At 42.5% G+C, this 23,606-nt stretch overlaps 1 protein-coding gene across 2 annotated transcripts in view; it reads right to left on the bottom strand.

Annotated features, from left to right (window-relative positions):
* Nucleotides 1–23,606, bottom strand: part of CERK (ceramide kinase) — a 101,845-nt gene that overhangs the window by 69,243 nt on the left and 8,996 nt on the right. The gene's annotated exons all lie outside the window — the stretch shown is intronic.

The following is a 23,606-nucleotide window of genomic DNA, read 5'->3' as shown; positions in this document are numbered from 1 at the left end:
TTCAAATCTCATTCAAGCAAGGCACTCAAACTTAGTTTTCAGCACAAGATTCTGTCTAGATTTGAGCACCTATCGATTTTGCGTGATCCCAGGGAGCCACTTTCCTCTGTGTGAAGTGAATGTCTATTAGGGAGAGCACAGGCCATATTAGTCTCTCCTAGAAGAATCCCATAGGACCCCCACTAGGCTAAACAGAATTCTTTTAGAGGGACTCTTCAATCTGATTTTTATTTACTGTACTGAAGGTTATCGGTGCCTGAAAGGACGCGCGTTAGGCTGAGAAGAGATTTTACTAGTGTGATGATGTTCACTGCTATTCGTTACATATCTCCAGTTCTGAAAACCTGCAGAAACACCATATCCACAATAGCAGCAATGCTTTCTAAAAGCTTTTCTTAGATTTAATTGAATGGGAGCTTAGCTGCAGTACTCGAAAATGGCCATTACATGGTGCACCGAGCTGTGCCAATTCAGCTTAGTACACTGCCGCTGTGGGAGGTACAAACAACTGATCGTCGGGGTTGCTGGGTGTCGGACCTCTACTGATCTGTAATTGATGACCCATCCTATTAGATAGGTCATTAATATCCAAGTCCTAGACCAGTGTTTCCCAAACTCCAGTCCTCATTGCCCCCCAACAGGTTATTTTTTCAGGATCTCCTTAGTATTGCACAGGTAAAAAAAACTTGTGCCAATTTCTAATGCTTGAAACGATAATGATTCCATCACCTGTGCAATACTAAGGAAATCCTTAAAACATGATCTGTTGGGGGGGATGGCCGTGAGGACTGGGGCTTGGGAAACACTGTCCTAGACAAACTCTTCAATGTTACGGAATACTTACAATTGCCTTAGGCAGTAAGCATGTGTATATTAGAAATAAGTGCATATTTTGGATAATTTCTTTCCCTGCGCTGGTATTTGTAAATTTAATTTGTGCTTTTCATGCTTGCTGAGTGTAAGGGTATGTGCACACGTTAAAGGGTTTGTCTGGTCTAAAATTAAAAGTCTGCAGCCACTCTGTGTGACTGCAGACTTATGAATCCCGCCAGCACACGTACTGTGCGCTGCAAGGATTTGCCGGTTTCTGAGCTGGGAACGGCGGTGATGTATGAGTTATACATATTCCTGGGCAGAAGAGTCTAGAGGGCACGGTCTCACGCCATACACTTGTTTTGAGCGAGGCCGAGACCACTGGACAGCCACGTGACTAGACGGGGTGCAGCCTCACTTAATACAAGTGTATAAAGTGTCTGGTTTTGGCTTACAAGTACTGATGTAAAATACTGAATATGTCAATGTGGCTTTAGGGCTCATAAAAGTGGACAAATGAAATCACTACATGTATGATTTGCCTTCAAGAATCCGATGGCACTCGCCCATTCAAGGCTATGGGTCTGTGGGGAAAAAAATACAAATTCGTACCACACTCTGTTGACATCCGAGTGCAGTCCGATTTTCACGGACTGACTACATGGAGAGGATGGAGAAACTTTTTTTCTCTCCTCCGAGTAAATCTGATCCCAGTCTGATCAACATAATCGGACCAATTGTCTCGGATGGAGAGAAAATGGTCATCACTTGCCCATAAAATGAGGGAGAAATGCTGCCACTGCTCCCCTTAGTCTAGTAATCACAGTAAGACTGAGGATTTTCTTTTTAGTAATGACATTTCTAAAGGGTTTCTATAAGACCATAAACATGAAAAGTTCCGCAAATAATATTACAAAATATAATAATCATCCGATTTATGCAACAAAACAAAAAAACAATGTAAGGTTTGTAGACGTGTAACTAATAGGAAACGGTACATTTGGAAATGCTTGTAGTGCCCCATCATCTTTACACATAACCTTACCAGTAAATACACACCATGCATTAAACTTTACAAATGTGACATATTTACAGCATTCTTGTCTTTACAGATCATAATACACCCACAGGATATTAAAAACTACTACTGTACGGTAATATTTGACACAGTAAAAAGCTGAAGTTTTAATTGCTATGCAACGTAAGATTTATCACTGTCTCTGCTGTAAATTATTCATTAATCATTACCATAATGTATGAATACTGCATAACAATACAGTCCTCCAGAGACAGATATAGTTAATGAGTCCGTTCCTCCCCCTCCAATCTATTTTAAAAATGAAGGTAAAAAATGCACATACAGAAATAACCCAGACATTGTTTTCACTTAATATGTGGATCACCTTCTAACCCTTTCTATATAACTGTGAGCTTAAATAGTAACTCAATTCTAGGAGCTACCATTCAGACATTTCTTTATTGCAATTAACTAATTTAATGCATTGAGGAAACCGCTCCCAAGAGAAAAATACAGCAGGAATAGAGGGGAAAAATTGTAAGTCTGCCTACTTTGCACAAATTCACTATCCATTATACAGATAGCCCTATAAAGTTCATAAAGCAACCACCGTTAAGGCTGTGCCCACATCTATAAGTTCGTTCCAGCTAGTTTTCACACCTCATTACCAGCTAGATGCAAAAGGTGCAGGGAGCGGAACGCCACAGATACATGCATCATTTAGTGGTCGTTCCCAGGCACTACAGATCAGTTCCTATACACAAGTGAAAGAGAGCTTGCCTGCAGTACCTGTCAGCGACCACTAATCTGTGTGGGGTGCTGTGTTGTTCCACTCCATACACATTATATCCAGCAGCTCCTTGAGCTAGTAGTAGCTTATCTGTGGGATTGCCAGGTGGGCGACACCCATAAATCTGATATTGATGACCTATCCTAAGGTTATATCATCAATTTATAAATACTGAACATCCTAACCTATCAAAATATAGAACTAATTAGTCCACATGGCAAATGGCATTAAAAAAAAAGTATTGCTGTTTTTCATTTACCAAATTCCCTCCAAAAAAAAAAGGTACCTTTGTACACACTCATTGAAGAGACTCAACAGGGAGGTTGATGCAAACATCTTGGAGAACTAACCACACATGATGTTCATCTAGGCTTGTGCAAATCCTTCTGTCTCGCCATGTAATCAGGCAGACTAGATGATGTTGAGATCAGGGCTCTGTGGCGCCATATCATCAATTCCAGGACTCTCTGTTCTGTTTTATACGGAAGATAGTTCTTAAAGTGGTTGTCCGGGACTTTTATATTGATTGCCTACCCATAGGGCTCGCTCACATCACCGTAATTTCCATTCGAGTCAGACACAACAAAACATTGAATTGCACTCGCAACAATGTTAATCTATGGTGGCACGCACATATCCGAGTTTAATCCGACTATCGTCCATGCGAAATATCGGACTGCACTTGAATGATATCTGAGTGCAGTTTAATTTCTGTGCACTGACACTAAGGAAAAGATGGGAGAAATTTTGTTCTCCATCTTCTCACAGTGTGCTCGGATTCTCTCATGCGAGATAATCAGATCACACTAGGCTGACACTCAGATCACATAATTAGCTAAATTGACCCGAGTCTCTCGATTGAGAGAATCAACGACCATCTGACCCTAGCCTCAAGATAAGTCATTAACATCTCATCAATGGGGGTGCGACACTCATCACCTCCACGATTCAGATGTTCCTAATGCAGACTGTAACTTGATGTGGAGAGTAGCAGAACTAAACAGCACAGCTCAACCAACTGCATAGTGACCATAGACAGGTACTTCACATCTGCCCCCTATTGGTTCAAATAGGGGACAGATGTGAAGTACCCAGCTGTAGCCAATAGTCCGTTGATGTATCTGTGCTATTCAGCTCAGCAAGTCAGCTCAGCTGATCGTGGGGGTGGCTGGTGTTGCATCCTCAATGATCAGATAGAACATAAAAGTCACAGGCAAATCCTTTAATGTCATTGGCTGTATGTTTGTTGTTGTCCTGCTGCTACTTGGTCCAAACAGCTGTTTCACATGATTCCATGGCACTGGCCTGCATGCAAAGCACGCTTTCCCCCACTTCAGTGCTATGGAGATGCAAAGGGGCATACGGACGTCCCTGCTAACAACTAATTAGACAGGTTAGTTCAAACATCTGTTTAAGGCTGTGTGCCCACAATGCGTTTTTTAAGCGTTTCCGCAGTGGCAAAAACGCTGCAGAAACGCTTAAAAAATGCTTGGTAGAAGGCCTGCCATGTTCCCCAATGATAATCCGCATGTGCTATGCCCATGCTGCGGAAATTTCCGCTGCGGATTATCATTGCGGAAAAAAACGCAGCACTACCAATTATTTTGCGGAAGCGCAGAGTTTTCGCCGCCACTGACTTGCATTGGAACGCATGGAATCCGCATCACTGTATATGTACATGCGGAATACATGCGTTTCAATGTGTAGATGGTACCCGGGTGTGGAGAAGAGGAGACTCTCCTCCGGACCCGGGTACCATAGAACCTGTAAAAAAAAAAGAATAAAATAACAAATAAATATCATATTTACCTTCTGATGGCCCACGCTGTGCTCGTCCTCCCATGTCGGCAGATTGCGGTGGACTGAAGGACCTGCGCTGACGTCATAGTCATGTGACTCGTCACGCGACGCTGACCTCGGCAGGTCCTTCAGTGTACCGATAGCTGCCGGCAAGCCAGGACGGAGCGAAGCAAGACTCCGGGGGCCATCAGAAGGTAAGATTAGACTTATTTTTTTATTTTTAAACATTCTTTAAGGTCACACTATATAAATCCATGCCGTTTGCAATTGCATGGATTTATATAGTGTGACCAAGTTTTCAAGCACTTTCCAAGTGATGCTAAAATCGCTTGGAAAGCGCTTCTCAACCCGCATGCGGAAATGCATGTGAAGAACGCTTCACATTGTCTTGCTGGAGGACCCATGATCTTCGACTCAAATCAAGTTTTCTTATGCTGGGTAGGACATTTCGCTCTAAAATCAATTGGTAATTCTCTGATTTCATGATTCCTGTGATACGGTCAAGGCCTCCAGTGCCAGACGCAGCAAAGCAACCCCACAGAATTATGGCTCCTCCACCATGCTTAACTGTTGGTAAGGTGTTCTTTTCCTTATAAGCTTCATTGCACCGTCTGTAAGCAAACTGTTGCTCTGCATTGCCAAAAGGGTCTACTTTTGTTTCATCTGTCCACAGAACATTTTCTCAGATGGATTGTGGTTGGTCAGGGTACTCTTTGGCAAAGATCAGTCGTTCCTTTTTAGGTCTATTCTTCAGTAATGGTTTCTTTCTTGGCCTTCACCCATAACGCTCTGCTTGGTTTAGTGTGCGGTGTATGGTACTTGTTGAAATCATGACCCCAGACTGTTCCAGGCTGGCTTTCCGGTCTTTGGATATTTGACAGTGTTTTTTCCACAATTCGCACTAACCTTCTAAGACATATCTTGTTACTTTTCTTTTTTTCCCTACATGCAGGGAGGTTCTTGATGGTTCCATTCTTGGCAAACTTATTAATAGTATTGCACATTATTGAAACTGGGATACCAAGGTCTTTGGAGATGACCTTATACCCTTTGGAAGTCTTGTTTGCGCTAATAATAGCAGTTCAGATGTCCTTAGACAGCTCCTTTGTCTTCACCATTGTGACAAAGGAACAGGGTGTAGCATCGGCGTCTCTGCCCCGTACTAGGCAGAGACGCCGTCCCTCTCACCTCCCCGCTCCTGGCGCGGCGTCCTCCAGCGCTTCTCTCCCCGCTGCTTCCGGCACGCGCTCCTTCCCCGGCAGTGTGCTTAGGGCGCGCGTGCGCTCCCCCTCTCTTAAAGGGACCGCGCGCGCCGTCTTAAGGAGTCCCCGGCCAATTGCCGGAGGACCTCCCATATATAAGGCACCTCCTCCAAAATGGAGGTGCCCGAGCAATGTTGTTGCAAAGCCTTCACTCTACTTCAGCCCTCAGGTCCCGTTACCAGTTACCTGCCAGTCACCTGCCAGATTCCTGCTTGTTACCTGCCAGTCACCTGCCAGATTCCTGCCTGTTACCTGCCAGTCACCTGCCAGTCACCTGCCAGTCACCTGCCAGTCACCTGCCAGTCACCTGCTTGTTACCTGCCAGTCACCTGCCAGATTCCTGCTTGATACCTGCCTGATATCCGCTTACCTGCTTGCAAGCCTGCGGTCCGACGGTCTACCCTCCGACACCTATCAGTCTGTCTATGGACCAGCCTGCCCGCTCACCTGGGAGCGCTCACCTGCTACCTGCCTGCCAGCCTACCTGGAGGCTCTGCCGTCACTTGCCGTGACCACCTGCCTGTCCAGAGACTCTTGCCCGCTCACCTGGGAGCGCTCACCTGCTACCCGCCTGCTAGCCTACCTGGAGGCTCTGCCGTCACTTGCCGTGACCACCAGCCTGTCCAGAGACTCTTGCCCGCTCACCTGGGAGCGTCCACCCGCTACCTGTCTGCTAGTCTACCTGGAGGTTCTGCCGTCACTTGCCGTGACCACCTGCCTGTCCAGAGACTCTCGCCCGCTCACCTGGGAGTGCTCACCAGCCACCAGCCTGCTGTCCTTCTACCCAGAGACTGTCCCTGTCACTTGCCGTGACTACCTGCCCTTCTACCCAGAGACTGTCCCTGTCACTTGCCGTGACTACCTGCCCTTCTACCCAGAGACTGTCCCTGTCACTTGCCGTGACTACCTGCCCTTCTACCCAGAGACTGTCCCTGTCACTAGCCGTGACTACATGCCCGTCCTCCCTGGGAGCCACCCACTTCCTTACAAGGATTGCCCCCTTGTATAGTTGCTCAGAGGTTCCACCTCCCAGACCCGTTACACAGGGCCTAGCATGTGGCTTCCTAAAACACTGAAGTCATCATTCATTGGCTAATTCATGGCACATGGCCACCAACAATTATTCACAGGTGAATCGCTTTTGTGATTTACCACAGCAAGTCAAAATGTGTTTCCATACTAAATTAATGTAAATGGTGCCAATACCAGTGACACAGCAAGCTTTAGGTATTTCTATTTTTCCCTCCCATTTTTTTTTGTTTTAAATTATTGTTTATCATTTGCTTTTTTATATTTAACATGAGTGATGTATACAAAAAAACTGTTTCACTTGATTCATTTTTTTTCAGGAGATAATCCCCATTATGTACTTAAACTTCATGGGTGCCAATAACGATGATCAGGATTGTATCAATGGAGTACCTGATTGAAAATTTGCCCATGGACAAGAGCAGAGATTTGGGATGCATAAGGCTCTAAAAATTCTGGACCTCACCTTTACACAGTCAGTACTGACCAGCTGAAAGCACTTACAGTTAGGTCCATATATATTTGGACAGAGACAACATTTTTCTAATTTTGGTTCTAGACATTACCACAATGAATTTTAAACAAAACAATTCAGATGCAGTTGAAGCTCAGACTTTCAGCTTTCATTTGAGGGTATCCACATTAAAATTGGATGAAGGGTTTAGGAGTTTCAGCTCCTTAACATGTGCCACAATGTTTTTAAAGGGACCAAAAGTAATTGGACAATTGACTCCAAGGCGATTTCATGGACAGGTGTGGGCAATCCCTTCGTTAGGTCATTCTCAATTAAGTAGATAAAAGGCCTGGAGATGATTTGAGGTGTGGTGCTTGCATTTGGAAGGTTTTGGTGTGAAGTAAACATGCGGCCAAAGGAGCTCCCCATGCAGGTGAAACAAGCCATCCTTAAGCTGCAAAAACAGAAAAAACCCATCCGAGAAATTGCTATAATATTAGGAGTGGCAAAATCTACAGTTTGATACATCCTGAGAAAGAAAGAAAGTACTGGTGAACTCATCAATGCAAAAAGACCTGGGCGCCCACGGAAGACAACAGTGGTGGATGATCGCAGAATAATCTCCATGGTGAAGAGAAACCCCTTCACAACAGCCAACCAAGTGAACAACACTCTCCAGGAGGTAGGCGTATCAATATCCAAACCTACCATAAAGAGAAGACAGCATGAGAGTAAATACAGAGGGTTCACTGCACGGTGCAAGCCACTCATAAGCATCAAGAAGAAAGCCTAGACTGGACTTGGCTTTTTTAGATGTTTTTTAGCAAGCACAGTTCTGGAAGAACATTCTTTGGACAGATGAAACCAAGATCAACCTCTACCAGAATGATGGAAAGAAATGTTTGGCGAAGGCGTGGTACAGCTCATGATCCAAAGCATACCACATCATCTGTAAAACACGGCGGAGGCAGTGTGATGGCTTGGGCATGCATGGCTGCCAGTGGCACTGGGTCACTAGTGTTTATTGATGATGTGACACAGGACAGAAGCAGCCGAATGAATTCTGATGTAATCAGAACCATACTGTGTGCTCAAATCCAGCCAAATGCAGCCAAACTGATTGGTCGTCGTTTCATACTACAGATGGACAATGACCCAAAACATAAAGCCAAAGCAACCCAGGAGTTTATTAAAGCAAAGAAGTGGAATATTCTAATATTCTTGAATGGCCAAGTCAGTCACCTGATCTCAACCCAACTGAGCATGCATTTCACTTCTTAAAGACTAAACGTCAGACAGAAAGGCCCACAAACAAACAGCAACTGAAAACCTGGCAGAGCATCAAAAAGGAGGAAACACAGCGTCTGGTGATGTCCATGAGTTCAAGACTTCAGGTAGTCATTGCCAACAAAAGGTTTTCAACCAAGTACTAGAAATGAACATTTTATTTACAATTATTTAATCTGTCCAATTACTTTTGGTCCCTTTAAAAACAGGGTAGCACATGTTAAGGAGCTGAAACTCCTAAACCCTTCATCCAATTTTAATGTGGATACCCTCAAATGAAAGCTGAAAGTCTGAACTTCAACTGCATCTGAATTGTTTTGTTTGAAATTCATTGTGGTAATGTCTAGAACCAAAATTAGAAAAATGTTGTCTCTGTCCAAATATTTATGGACCTAACTGTATACTGTTATGGGTTAGGTCAGGGGTGGGGAATCTTTTTTCTCCCAAGGGCCATTTGGATATGTATATCTTCCTGTGGGGCCGTACAAACTGTGCGCTAACTCCGCCCATAAAGTACATCCTGACGCTGGCACTGGTGTCAGGACGTAATCTTTCATTGCACGCGCCTGAGTGTTCAGTAACAAACCCCTCGTGCTCACTGAGCAAGAAGAAATTAATGGGGCGGCAAAGTACAGCTGCCGGCCCAAGCCCTGCAATCCCTGGGAATCTGCCCGGGGGCCAGATAAATGGTCATCGAGGGCTGCCTGAGGTTCCACACCCCAAGGTTAGGTGAATAAAAATCTGATATCACTTCACAATTAGAAGCATCATCGTCAGTGTGGGGATAATCACATTAACTAGGAGCTGAAGGTCTCAGGAACATAATAGATTATCTGTGTACGGTCTTATTTTTAACAAGGTACTAGCAAAAAAGGTGAAGATAATTGTCCCCAAATAGATTTATTATAGTCATATTTGGTGTGTCTAGGATAATAAACATATGCTCAGAAACATGGCAGTCATATTATTCCACCAATAAGTTCTTATAGGAAAATATGACAAATTAGAATTAGATCCCAAAACAGTCTTTGCTTGCCCACAATTAGCCTTCCTCCCCTCATTTGACCAGGAGGAGAAGTGAGTGGTCTGGATGAGACCCTTTAAAATATCTCATCCAAAGACAGTCAAGTGCCAGACCCAGAGGCTAAAACAAGAATTGTAGATCTTTCCAAATTTCAGAGGTTCTCCTCTGCAGAATCTCTCATTAAAATATTCATATCCTTCTTATCCAAGTACTGTTTTGCTTTTGTGTATGTTTCTATTTCATATTTTTGTAAGCGCTATAACTTTTGTACATTAAAGATAACATTTTATAAGTTTGTTCCTTGATTCTCTAAACGTCCTACAACCTCGAAGAGGATATGTATAGCATGGTGGTGTTACCCTGTGTATGATTGAGTGCTCAAAGTGTACCTATTTTGTGCTAGAGAGCTGGGTGTGCGAGTGCACTGGTATGTTACCCAGGCCTAATAAACAATGAGTGGTGGCAGTAAGAAGTGTGGTGTGGCTGTGTGGTGCGGCTGTGTGGTGCGCTTAGCTCATTGTTAGCCTACTGTGATAGAGAAGCGAGTGTGAGAAGTGGAGCATATCCAAATATATTCAATGTTTGCATATATCACGACATATACGAGGTGCAGCTACATTTGTATATTGTGCATTCAAAGCAGCGTGCACCTATTCACATTAGTAGAAGGTGCAGTTTTTGTTGCCTTACTTGACCGAGTACTCCAGTCTTCAGCGGTTTTTAGTTAGTGCTGAATCCTACCCACCCCTTTAAATTTGGGGGCTTTTAGCTCCGGAGAGGAAGTTTGATAAATATTAGGTTTAGTGTCCCACCAGAGAAAGGTACACCTTGTCACGGCTGTTAGGCATACATGAATTTGTCAATTTATGTACCCTCATTTTATGAGTTTTATTTCATTCTATATTTCAGTAATGCCGTTTAGTTGTTATGTATTGTATTATGGGGGCTGACCCTCCCCCCAAAAAGGAGCATTTCCTGTAGGAATTTCTGCTTCAAAACTTGTTGTTTTCAAAGGAATGCCCCAAAAGACTCACTGAGAACAGTCCTTTGAGCAGCTGACCTTAGTGGTGGTGGCAACATACAGGGAGAAGCCAAAGATTACTGCCCTGTATTTGAAGTATAGATTAACTAGAAAACTCAAGATAATTCATCCTCAAGAGCCTGGCTGGTTAGAGTAACAGAACTACAAGAGCTGCATTGCTCTCCATATGTTTATTTGATCTGCAAATTGTCTCTTCAGAGAGGAAGAGGACTAGAACTCTAGTGCCACCTATAAGAAGTAGCAATCCTACAAGTCAATAGTGACCATTAAACGAGCCTTGTCACATGACTTAGGATAAAAGCCAATACCAGAAACTCAATTTGCAGACACTGTGTTTCGGGGTACTGCCCCTTGTCAGTCCAATATGTGAGTTCTGGTTTGGCTGGGTGAGAGGCATCAGACCGGTATCTAAGGGGTAACATTTCTCCTTGCGGAGAGTGACATGTTAAGCATGTCATGGTGAGGAGACTTATAGCAGCAATGTTTCTCTGGGAAGTATGCAAATTGTCTCTTCAGAGAGGAAGAGGACTAGAACTTTAGTGTCACCTACAGGAAGTAGCAATCCTAAAAGTCAATAATCAATATTTGATTTCCCATGTCCACATCATTGTTTGCTTTTCGCAAGGGATTAATTTACTAAACTGCCCCTTTAAGGGTATGTGCCCACGATGCAGATTTGAAGCAGAAATTTTCTGAGAGTTTTTTCCTCTCCCTGTCAGAAAAAAAGCATGCGGATTTTACATGCGTTTTTTTTTTTTTTGTTTTTTTTTTAGAGTTTTTTACATGCGTTTATGCATGCATTTTTTCAAGCGGTTTTCCAAGCAATTTTGAGCATCACTCAAATGCATGTGGAAAAGGGCTTGACAATATAAGTTGGTCACACAATATTAATCCATTTAACTGGCATGGATTTATATTGTGTGACCAACTTATGAGGAGAGTTCTGCTTTCAAATGGTGCATCTATACTAAAGAAAAAGAAATAAAAAGTAAAAAGAAAAAAAAAAAACCTTATACTCACCTCTCCGATGGCCCCCGGTCTCCTCCCGGCAACTCTCTCTCCTCAGCGGCCCAGAGTGTACTGGCAGGACCTGCGGTGACGTCATTTAGTCAGCTGATGGTCAAGCGACCATCACCTGGCCGCCGGAGAGGAGAGTATCAATAATTTTTTTTTTTACTTTATAATTCTTTTTTAAACTTGCGGGTACGATGGTACCCGGGCCTGGAGGAGAGTCTCCTCTACTCCAGACCCGGGTACCATCCGCACATTGAACCGCATAAAATCAGCATGTACAGTTATATGAAAAAGTTTGGGCACCCCTATTAATCTTAATGTTTTATAAAAATTGGTGTTTTTGCAACAGCTATTTCAGTTTGATATATGTAATAACTGTTGGACACAGTAATGTTTCTGCCTTGAAATGAGGTTTATTGTACTAACAGAAAATGTGCAATCTGCATTCAAACAAAATTTGACAGGTGCTTAAGTATGGGCACCCTTATCATTTTCTTGTTTTACATACTCCTACCTACTTTTTACTGACGTACTAAAGCACTTTTTTTGGTTTTGTAACCTCATTGAGCTTTGAACTTCATAGCCAGGTGTATGCAATCATGAGAAAAGCTACTTAAAGTGGCCACTTGCAAGTTGTTCTCCTGTTTGAATCTCCTCTGAAGAGTGGCATCATGGGCTCCTCAAAACAACTGTCAAATGATCTGAAAACAAAGATTATTCAACATAGTTGTTCAGGGGAAGGATACAAAAAGCTGTCTCAGAGATTTAACCTGTCAGTTTCCACTGTGAGGAACATAGTAAGGAAATGGAAGATCACAGGGACAGTTCTTGTTAAGGCCAGAAGTGGCAGGCCAAGAACAACATCAGAAAGGCAGAGAAGAAGAATGGTGAGATCAGTCAAGGACAATCCTCAGACCACCTCCAGAGAGCTGCAGCATCAACTTGCTGCAGATGGTGTCACTGTGCATCGGTCAACTATACAACGCACTTTGCACAAGGAGAAGCTGTATGGGAGAGTGATGCGAAAGAAGCCGTTTCTGCAAGCACGCCACAAACAGAGTTGGCTGAGGTATGCAAAAGCACATTTGGAGAAGCCAATTTCTTTTTGGAAGAAGGTCCTGTGGACTGATGAAACCAAGATTGAGTTGTTTGGTCATACAAAAAGGCGTTATGCATGGCGGAAAAAAACCACAGCATTCCAAGAAAAACACTTGCTACCCACAGTAAAATTTGGTGGAGGTTCCATCATGCTTTGGGGCTGTGTGGCCAATGCCGGCACCGGGAATCTTGTTAAAGTTGAGGGACGCATGGATTCCACTCAGCATCAGCAGATTCTTGACAATAATGTTCAAGAATCAGTGATAAAGTTGAAGTTACGCAGGGGATGGATCTTTCAGCAAGACAATGATCCAAAACACCGCTCCAAATCTACTCAGGCATTCATGCAGAGGAACAATTACAATGTTCTGGAATGGCCATCCCAGTCCCCAGACCTGAATATCATTGAACATCTGTGGGATCATTTGAAGAGGGCTGTCCATGCTCGGCGACCATCAAACTTAACTGAACTGGAATTGTTTTGTAAAGAGGAATGGTCAAAAATACCTTCATCCGGGAACTCATTAAAAGCTACAGGAAGCGACTAGAGGCTGTTATTTTTGCAAAAGGAGGATCTACTAAATATTAATGTCACTTTTCTGGTGAGGTGCCCATACTTAAGCACCTGTCAAATTTTGTTTGAATGCAGATTGCACATTTTCTGTTAGTACAATAAACCTCATTTCAAGGCAGAAACATTACTGTGTCCAACAGTTATTACATATATCAAACTGAAATAGCTGTTGCAAAAACACCAATTTTTATAAAACATTAAGCATAAGATTAATAGGGGTGCCCAAACTTTTTCATATAACTGTATAATACATGCGGATTTTATGCGGTTCAATGCAAGTCAAGGGGCGCGATTTTGCTGCGAAATGACGTCCAAATTGGTTTTGCTGCGGATTTGTCCGCAATGATAATAAGCACCACATGTGGATTATCATTAGGAAACATGGCAGACATCTTAACAAGCGATTTTAATGCGTTTCCGCAGTGGAAATGCTGCCGCGGAAACACATTAAATCCGCATCGTGGGCACACAGTCTAAATGGAAATGATGTAGCACCTGAGTTTCTAGTATGAAGATACACACTAAACAGATAAAGCGTGTGCCTATCAGCATCGAAGCTGGAACTGTCTGTGCTGCATTTCACCAGATGGCATTCTTATTACTTTGCAGAATAATCCAGCACACGGCTTTCATTCTTGATCCCAGCTGATAAGAACAGAGTCTTTATTTTTCCCACAAACTTCCTCAAGAAACCAATGCAATGAACTACGTGAATGCTAATTTATAGCTATTTGGACACCCTAGGAGGCAAAAGCGCAGCTCATGCAAAGATTGCTACAGCATCTTCAGAGACTACGGTTGCTATGGAAACAAGGAAAACTGATCGGAAGAATTAAAACTCTAAATATCCAGTATTTAGATACTTAGCAGGGACCTGTCGGAATGGACTGATGAACGATGTGCTAATGGAACAATCTCCTAACATCTGCAATCATAATGGCCAAGTCCTGTCCCGCTGCACGGCAGATCCGCCACGCTGGCCTCATTCCAGACAGGCACAGAAATCTACATGTTGTTGCATTTTCAAAGATGTGATAAAATTGGGAAAAAATGCTAATATGTTTGTCATTAATTGAGCGCTGCTCAACCTCAGGGATATTGATTATTCAAGGACCTCCAAGACCCTGTATGCTCATCTGACACTAGAGACATTTTACTGAGATTTTTCTAGACAGTCAGTTGGTTTAACAGAATACTTGCAAAGAAATTAGACATCCGACCTGCTATCAATCAGTCTAATCGATATAGGTTCAAGCTAAGTTCAGAGTTTACAGAAAGAAGAAATCATGCCTCCGCTATATGCACAAGTGTAGAGAACAGCGCTTTCTTCTAAACAAACAGACCTCGAAGAATAGACAGGAGGACATATACATAATTTAGGACAACATTATCTTGCTAGTCTGGAGACATATTTGCCTGTGCTGCTACAGAAACCACATGCATCTTTACCAGGCCGCAAACACGGATATTTTTGTTAACTGCTTTTATTAAATGTTTTTAAAGGAAAACCAACCCTAGAAATTAATATTTAAAAGGGAACTGTACTTTCAACAAACATTAAAATGACAACGCATGTGCACCTACGGTGGAGGCTAATGTCATATCGCTTATCAGATAATTCTGCTTCTTTCTCCATTTATCAGCCACGTCTTCAAACCTCCCCACAAATAATGAACTTGTCAGACACAAGTCTCACCCCATGACTGGATTCACATCTACACAGCTCAGTACGGCTAGGAATTCATCTCTGTGTACTATGCATGGGAAATATCACAGCGGCTAATCTTCTTTCACCAGCTTAGAGTCAATTGCAAATTAAGCTATAGAACCTGCAGAGCATAAACTGGTGAAATTAAGGACACAAGTTAGATAATGATCAGAGATAAAGCTATTCCTTACACACAGGACAGCTTATACTGAAAAGTTATTTAAAAGTATAGTAACCCTTCAAGTGAAACAAATATAGTTGCCCTCACTGTTAGGCTACAGCTTTTTCTTCACGATTACAGTCTTGTAGAAATCCTGCAGACAACACAATCGTTAATTTCCAACTGATTTATTCCATGATCAAGTGATGACTGGCTTAAAGGGGTTTTCCCACAAACAAAAGTTCATTTTAATTAATAGATCTTGAAATAACAATAACATCCACAATTGGATGTGTTTAAATAAAATGTTCCTGTGCTGAGATAATCTTATAAATTGTGGTCCTGATGTGCCCCTGTGTAATGGCTGTATCTGACCGTGCAGGAACATGGTCTGATCATACCACATCCCCTGGGCAGAGGAGGCAGCAAACAAGAATACAGATAGGACAGCATTGGATCACAGCTGATAATTTTTGTGAGATAAAACATTTCTCTGCCTGTTTTTAAACCATGTTTTACTTCAAAGAAAGAATCAGCTGTGATCCCCTGCTGTAATGTCTGTATACTCTTTTGCTTCCTCCCCTGCCCAGGAGCTGTGGTATGATCAGACAGTGTTCCTGTACGGTCAGACACAGCCATTACACAGTACACAGCAGGGACACATTTATAAGATTATCTCAGCACAGGAACATTTTATTTAAATACATCCAATTGTGAAAATTATTATTCCAAGATCTATTGATTAAAATGAACTTTTGTGTGTGGGAAAACCCCTTAAACCCCCTCCCCCCCCAGGGTGGTTTCACGTTAACCCCTTCGCAACCCTGGGATTTTCCATTTTTGTTTTTTGCTCCCCTTGTTCCCAGAGCCATAGAGTTTTTATTTTTTGGTCAATATGGCAGTGTGAGGGCTTATTTTTTGCGGGACGAGTTGTACTTTTCAACGCCATTACTAGTTTTACCATATAGTGTACGGGAAAAAAATTCCAAGTGCGGTGAAATTGCAAAAAAAGTGCAATACCACAAATGTTTTTTTTTTTTTTTTTACCATGTTCACTGAATGCTAAAACTGACCTGCCATTATTATTCTCCAGGTCATTACGAGTTCGTAGATACCAAACAGGTTCTTTTTTATTTAAGTGGTAAATAAAAATTCCAAAGTTTAGTTAAAAAAAAAAAAATAGCGCCATTTTCTAAGACCTGTAGCGTCTCCATTTTTCGGGATCTGGGGCTGGGTGAGGGCTTATTTTTTGCGCACCGAGCTGAAGTTTTTATTGATAACATTTTGGAGTAGATCCGATGTTTTGATCGCCCTTTATTGCATTTTATTGCAATGTTGCGGCAACCAAAAAACATAATTCTGGCGTTTAGAAAAGTTTTCTCGTTACGCCGTTTACCGATCGGATTAATTCTTTTTTTATATTGATAGATCGGGCGATTCTGAACGTGGCGATACCAAATATGTGTATGTAGGGATTTTTTTATTATTATTTCACTTTGAATGGGGCGAAAGGGGGTGATTTAAACTTTTATATTTTTTTAAATTTTTTACATTTTTAAAAACTTTTTTTTTTCACTTTTTGCTTGCTTCTATAGTCTCCATAGGAGACTAGAAGCAGCAACTGTCCAATCGCCTCTGCTACATACAGATGATCAGCAGATCACCGGTATGTAGCAGAAATGGTCCTGTGCTATGAGCGCCGACCACTAGGTGGCGCTCACAGCGACCGGCTCATGACATCCACTGGAGTCTGCTGCAGACCCTGGGTTGTCATGACCACCCATCGGTGACCCACGATCACGTGACGGGGTCACCGATGGGCGGGGTAAGTGACGCGCTTCCGGAACGGCGCTGTTAAATGCCGCTGTCAGAGATTGACAGCGGCATTTAACATGTTAACAGCCGCGGGTGGATCGCGATTCATCAAGAGAATGCCAAGAGTGTGCAAAGCAGTCATCAAAGCAAAAGATGGCTACTTTGAAGAACCTAGAATATAAGACATATTTTCAGTTGTTTCACACTTTTTTGTTAACTATATAATTCCACATGTAATTCATAGTTTTGATGCCTTCAGTGTGAATGTACAATTTTCAAAGTCATGAAAATACAGAAAAATCTTTAAATGAGAAGGTGCGTCCAAACTTTTGGTCTGTACTGTACGTATTAATACGCCCTGGCGATCGCACAAGCACAGAAGCTGTGCTGGTGCAATCGCCGCTGGGTGTCAGCTGATAGTCACAGCTGACACCGGATAGTATGTGCAAGGAGCGGTCCTGCACAGCTCCCAGCACATTAACCCCTGAAATGCTGCGATCGAAGTCAATCGCAGCATTTCCAGGGCAAGCAGCGGTGAGAGCACCCCCTTTTACCTCTATCTGGCGTCCCGCACTGTCTGCGCCGGATCCGGATAGTTGCCATGGTGACCCGATGTCGTCATGACAACATCTGGGTCACCAGGCATCAGCAAGATCAGTAGATCGTGCTCAGTGCACAATCTACCTAGCTTGTGTGTGCAGGGGCTGACAGCCTGCAAAGTATAGGGGACGATGCTGCATCCTTATGCTGTGCAAGCGATCAGACTGCAAAAAATGAAAGTCCCATAGTGGGACAAAGTGTAAAAGTTAAACAAAAAAAATAAATAAATGTAAACATATTTAAAAAAAAAAAAAAAAATGAAAAAAAAAATCCAAAAATAAACTGTACCCATAAATAAATATTATAATGAGAAAAAAAACAAACAATAAAAGTACAGATATTTCGCAAATATCGCCACTTCTGGAACGACCTGACGTGACCTATAAAACTGTCCCACTAGTTAACCCCTTTAATGAACATGGTAAAAAAATAAATCAAAAATGAAGCAAAAAACAATGCTTTATCATCATCATACTGACAAATAAAAAATGGAATAACACGCGATCAAAAAGACGAATGTAAATAAAAATGGTACCGCTAAAAACGTCTTGTCCTGCAAAAAACAAGCCGCCATACAGCTCCATAGTCCGAAAAAGAAAAAAGCTATAGCTCTCAGAATAAAGTGATGCAAAAAAAATAATTTTTCTATAAAATAGTTGGTGTAAAAGCACCAAAACATAAAAACTATATAAATGTGGTACTGCTGTAAACGAACTGACCCGAAAAATAAAGCTGCCTTAACTAATTTTTACGACACGTGGAACGGCATTAAAAAAAAAAAAAAACAACTCCTGAATTGTTGGTTTTTGTTTATTCTGCCTCCCAAAAATTGGAAAAGAAAGCAATCAAAAAATGTCACGTGCCCGAAAATGGTACCATTAAAAAAGTCAACTCATCCTGCAAAAAACAAGCCATCACATGACTGTCGGCCAAAATATGGAAAAATTATAACTCTCAAAATATGGCGATGCAAAAAAAAAAAAAAGTTTTTTTTAGTGTGTGGCAGCTGTCAATCATAAAAATCCGATACGAATCTTGTATCGCAGTAATCGCACCGACCCGAACAATAAAGTCATCTAATCACTTATACCGCACGAGGAACGGCGTAAAAAATAAATAATCTCTAGGGTTAGGCTTGTGTTGGTATTTTTTCAAAAGTAAAGAAAAAAAAATGACGACGATATGGTGACTAGTGTTGAGCGCAAGTACTCACTACTTGAGTTTGCATCAAGTGCACCAAGTATAGCGGGTGCTCTAGTGACATGCTCCAGTCTCCGCCCCATATGTTTTGCAGCTGTTATACAGCCAAAAAAAACTCACGGGGATTGCCTGCCACGCAAGAGCGATCCAAGCATATTTTTTTGGGGCGTCTAATAACCATGAAAAAAGCGGGGCGGGGACTCGAACATGACACTCCAGCACCCGCGATACATGGTGCATACCCGATGCAAACTCAAGTAGCAAGCACTTGCGCTCAAGACGAATGACAACTTATTCAATATGATGACCTAATGTTATCAAATTCTGTGTCGTACCTCTGGGTTCAAAATGTACACTATACCCCTTGATAAAATCCTTGAGGGGGTCTAGTTTCCAAAATGGAGTCACTTGTGGGGGGTTTCCACTGTTTAGGCGCATCAGGGGCTCCCGAAATGCGACATGGCGTCCGCTCTTGATTCCAGCCAATTTTGCATTCAAAAAGTCACACAGTACTCCTTCCCTTCTGAACCCTGCCGAGTGCCCAAACAGTGTATTTTCCCCACATATGGGGTATTGGCGTACTCAGGATAAATTGCGCAACAATATTTGGGGTCCATGTTCTCCTCTGACCCTTGTGAAAATAAAAAAAATTGGGGCTAAAATCATTTTTGTGGAAAAAGTTTGCTTTTTTATTTTCACGGCTTTATGTTATAAACCTCTGAAGCACCTGGGGGTTCAGGGTGCTCACCACACATCTAGAGAAATTCATTGAGGGGTTTTGTTTCCAAAATGGGGTCAGTTGTGAGCAGTTTTCACTATTTAGGCAAATCTGGGGCTCCCCAAAAGCAACATGGCGTCCGCTAATTATTAAAGCAAATTTTACATTCAAAAAGTCAAATGGTGCTCCTTCCCTTCCGAACCCTGCCATGTGCCCACTCAATGGTTTTCCCCCACATATGGGGTGTCGGCGTGCTCAGAAAGAATTGCACAACAAATTTTGGGGTCCATTTTTTCATGATACCCTTGCGAAAATAAAAAATTGGGGTCTAAAGTAACATTTTTGTGAAAAAAGTTAAGTGTTCATTTTTTCCTTCCACATTCCAAAAATTCCTGTGAGGCATCTGAAGGGTTAATAAACTTCCTGAATGTGGTTTTGAGCACCTTGGAGGGGGGGGGGGGGTGCAGTTTTTAGAATGGTGTCACTTTTGGGTATTTTCTGTCATAAAGGCACCTCAGCCACTTCAATAGTGGTGTGGTCCCTAAAAAATGGTTTTGTAAATTTTGTTGGAAAAATGAGAAATCGCTGGTCAACTTTTAACCCTTATAGCTCCCTAAAAAAAAAAAAGTTGGTTCCAAAATTGTGCTGATGTAAAGTAGACATGTGGGAAATGTTATTTATTAACTATTTTGTTTGACATACCTCTTTGATTTAAGGGCATGAAAATTCAAAGTTTAAAAATTGCGAAATTTTCAAACTTTTCGCCAAATTTCAGTTTTTTTCACAAATAAACTTAAGTCATATCAAAGAAATTTTACCACTATCATGACGTACAATATGTCACGACTAAACAATCTCAGAATCAGTGGGATCCGTTGAAGCGTTCCAGAGTCAGAATTGTAAAACTTGGCCTGGTCATTAAAGTGCAAACCACCCTCGGGGGTAAAGGGGTTAACAGGGTTTTCCGCTACAATAGTACTGATAACCTATCCATTGTAGTGGAGAACCCCTTTAATTCCTTATGTAATCTGTAAAATGATATCCAAAAGGTGGACATAGAGAATCTCTGCTTGGCGACATCTCAATGTATATATTAAGCTACTTTGTTTGTAGAAAGTTAGATAAATAAATGCATTCTCTCTTGTGCTGCACTATAATTGCTAATGCGTGCATAGTAGCAAAGTTGCCCTAAAGATGTGCCCCTAACAGATAGTTACTTCTCTGAAGAGATGCTTCTTCATGTAATGTACAACCATATATGACTCACACACAGTTAGGTCCCCCTCTAATGTACAAATCGATATTATATCGATATCTATCTCTTACATAACATAAATATATATATATCTTATAGATATACCGTATATTCCGGCGTATAAGACGACCCCCCTACTTTCCTGTTAAAATATAGAGTTTAGGATATATTCACCGTATAAGACTACCCCTTTTCCAACGCATACCAAACACCGGTAAAAATTAAAAAAAAACAGATTTGAATTTAACATGGTCCTTTTTTAATTTAAATTCTTATGACATGCAGGTATATAGCAGGAAAACTGTCACTCATAAACATATTAAAATAGGGGGGACCCCACGTCATTTTTTGGGGGGGTCCCCCATTCTAATAGCTAGTAAAGGCTAGGTATTCAGCTGGGGGCTGATATTAGTAGCCTGGGAAGCTCCGTGGGTATTACCCCCTTCCCAGACTTCAAACATCTGCCCCAGCCGTCTGCTTAACATCCGCTAGAGACTATAATGATGGTGGATCCCACGCCAATTTTCTTTTTAAAAAATTCTTTATTTTAACACTAAATGACAATTGAGGGGTTAATAAAGATGCAGTCCCTAAATTATTATTAATTTTGTAATTAATTTTTCCCAAAAATGTTGACGTGGGCTTCGCCATATTTTTGTGTCCAGCCAGTTACAGCAGGCAGGAACGGGCTGCCCCCAACCACCAGCTGCCTATTTGTACCTGGCCGGACACAACAATATAGGGAAGCCCTTTTTTTCTTAATTATTTCATGAAATAATTTAAAGAAAATTGACGTGGGGCTTCGCCCTGTTTTTGTGTCCAGCCAGGTACAACTAGGCAGCTGGGGGCTGGAATCCGCAGCGCAGGGAGGCCCAAGCTTTCTGGGCCACCCCCGCTGCAAATTGCAGTCCGCAGCCACCCCGGAAAATGGCGCGTTCATAGAAGCGCCATCTTCTGGCGCTGTACCCAACTCATCCAGGGCCCTGGTGCGGTGGCTCACTGGGTAATAAAGGGGTTAAGGCCAGCTTGGCATTATCAGCTGGCCCTAAGCCCGAAATTCATGGGGTCACGCCAATATTAGACATGACCGCCATGAATTTCTAGTAAAGTAATTAAAAAAAACACAAACACCCAGAATAAAGTCCTTTAATTGAAATAAACACACAATTCTTTATTGTTCTAAATTAAACCATACTTACCGTCACGCCCATTGCAGCTGAAGCCAACGATCTCCTGCAATAAAAGTAAAATAATAAAGCAACCTCATCCTTACCTCTCCATGGTTCCCAGGACCGGTCCAGCTCTGCTACATTCACATGACAGGCTGGACCGCAGCAGAACGCTGCCGTTCAGCTTGCCATGCGGCAGACACTGAGAAGCGCAGGCATGCTTGTGCTCCTCAGTGTCTGACTGTGACGGCATCCAGATGAGCCGAGATCATGCGCAGTAGAAGTTTCCCACGCTGTCAGTGACGGACGTACATGAGGTGAGCTGAGTTCATTGTCGGCTCATCTGGATGCCGTCACAGAGAGACACTGAGGAGCGCAAGCATGCCTGCGCTTCTCAGTGTCTGCGGGATGACAGGATGGATGGCAGCGTTCTGCTGCGGTCCAGCCTGTCATCTCGATGTAGCAGAGCTGGAGCTGTCCTGGGAACCATGGAAAGGTAAGGATGAGGTTGCTTTATTATTTTTCTTTTATAGCAGGAGATCGTTGGCTTCAGCTGGAATGGGCGTGATGCTAAGTATGGTTTAATTTAGAACAATAAAGAATTGTGTGTTTATTTCAATTAAAGGACTTTATTCTGGGTGTTTGTGTTTTTTTTAACTTTGACTATGGGGTTAGTAATGGGGGTGTCTTATAGACGCCTCTCCATTAGTAACCTGGGCTTGATGTTAGCTGGCATTATAAGCTGACATCAACCCCAGCCCTATTACCCCCTGCCACCGCACCAGGGCAGCGTGGAAGAGCGAGGCTAAGTGCCAGAATTGGCGCATCCTATGAATGCGCCATTTCTGGGGCGGCTGACGGCTGGTGTTTCTAGCCTGGGAGGGGGCCAATATTCATGGCTCCCTTCCTGGGCTATTAATATCAGCCCCCAGCTGTCTGCCTAGCCTTTGCTAGCTATTAAATTAGGGGGGACCCCACGTCATTTTTTTGGGGAATCCCCCATTTTAATAGCTAGTAAAGGCTATGTATTCAGCTGGGGGCTGATATTAGTAGCCTGGGAAGCTCCGTGGGTATTACCCCCTTCCCAGGCTTCAAACATCTGCCCCAGCCGTCTGCTTAACCTCCGCTAGAGACTAAAATTAAGGGGAACCCTACGCCAATTTTTTTTTAAATAAATCCGTTATTTTAACACTAGATGACAAGTACAGTAACCAACACTATCACTGTACTTCATATATATGTGACTGACATGTTTCTATCTATCTAATCTATGTGTGATGCTCTATCTTTCTGTTATAAATTGTCGGGTACAGATGCTGAATTGCCGGCCGGCTTTTTTAAAGAGACAGTGCATGAAAACACTATTATTTGTTTTAATAAATCCTTTACACTAAATGACAAGTACAGTAAGCAATACTGTCACTGTACTTCATATATATGTGACTGACATGTTTCTATCTATCTAATCTGTGTGTGAAGCTCTATTCTTTCTATTCTAAATTGTCGGGTGCCGGCTTATGCCGCTGCTGAATTGCCGGCTTTTCATATATTGTCACAGAAGCGATGCGAACTTCCCTGCTCCGGACACAGCGCAGCGCTTCTGTGACAAGTGAAAGCTGTCGGCACAGAAGCCCTGCGCTGTGTCCGGAGCTGGGAATACGCAGCGATGTGTCAGTTTCAGCACAGAAGCGCTGACTGTCTGGACCTACCGCCGCCGTATTTTAACTCCCTCCACCTTATATTAACTCCGACATGGCAGGGATACGGCCACGGCAG

The sequence above is a fragment of the Phyllobates terribilis genome, unplaced genomic scaffold (genome assembly GCF_046119375.1).
Source record: "Phyllobates terribilis strain yellow unplaced genomic scaffold, ASM4611937v1 Scaffold_11__3_contigs__length_659146591, whole genome shotgun sequence".
Taxonomy (NCBI): Eukaryota; Metazoa; Chordata; class Amphibia; order Anura; family Dendrobatidae; genus Phyllobates; species Phyllobates terribilis.
The sequence above is the reverse complement of the archived record's forward strand: the minus strand, read 5'-3'. Positions and strand labels throughout refer to the sequence as shown.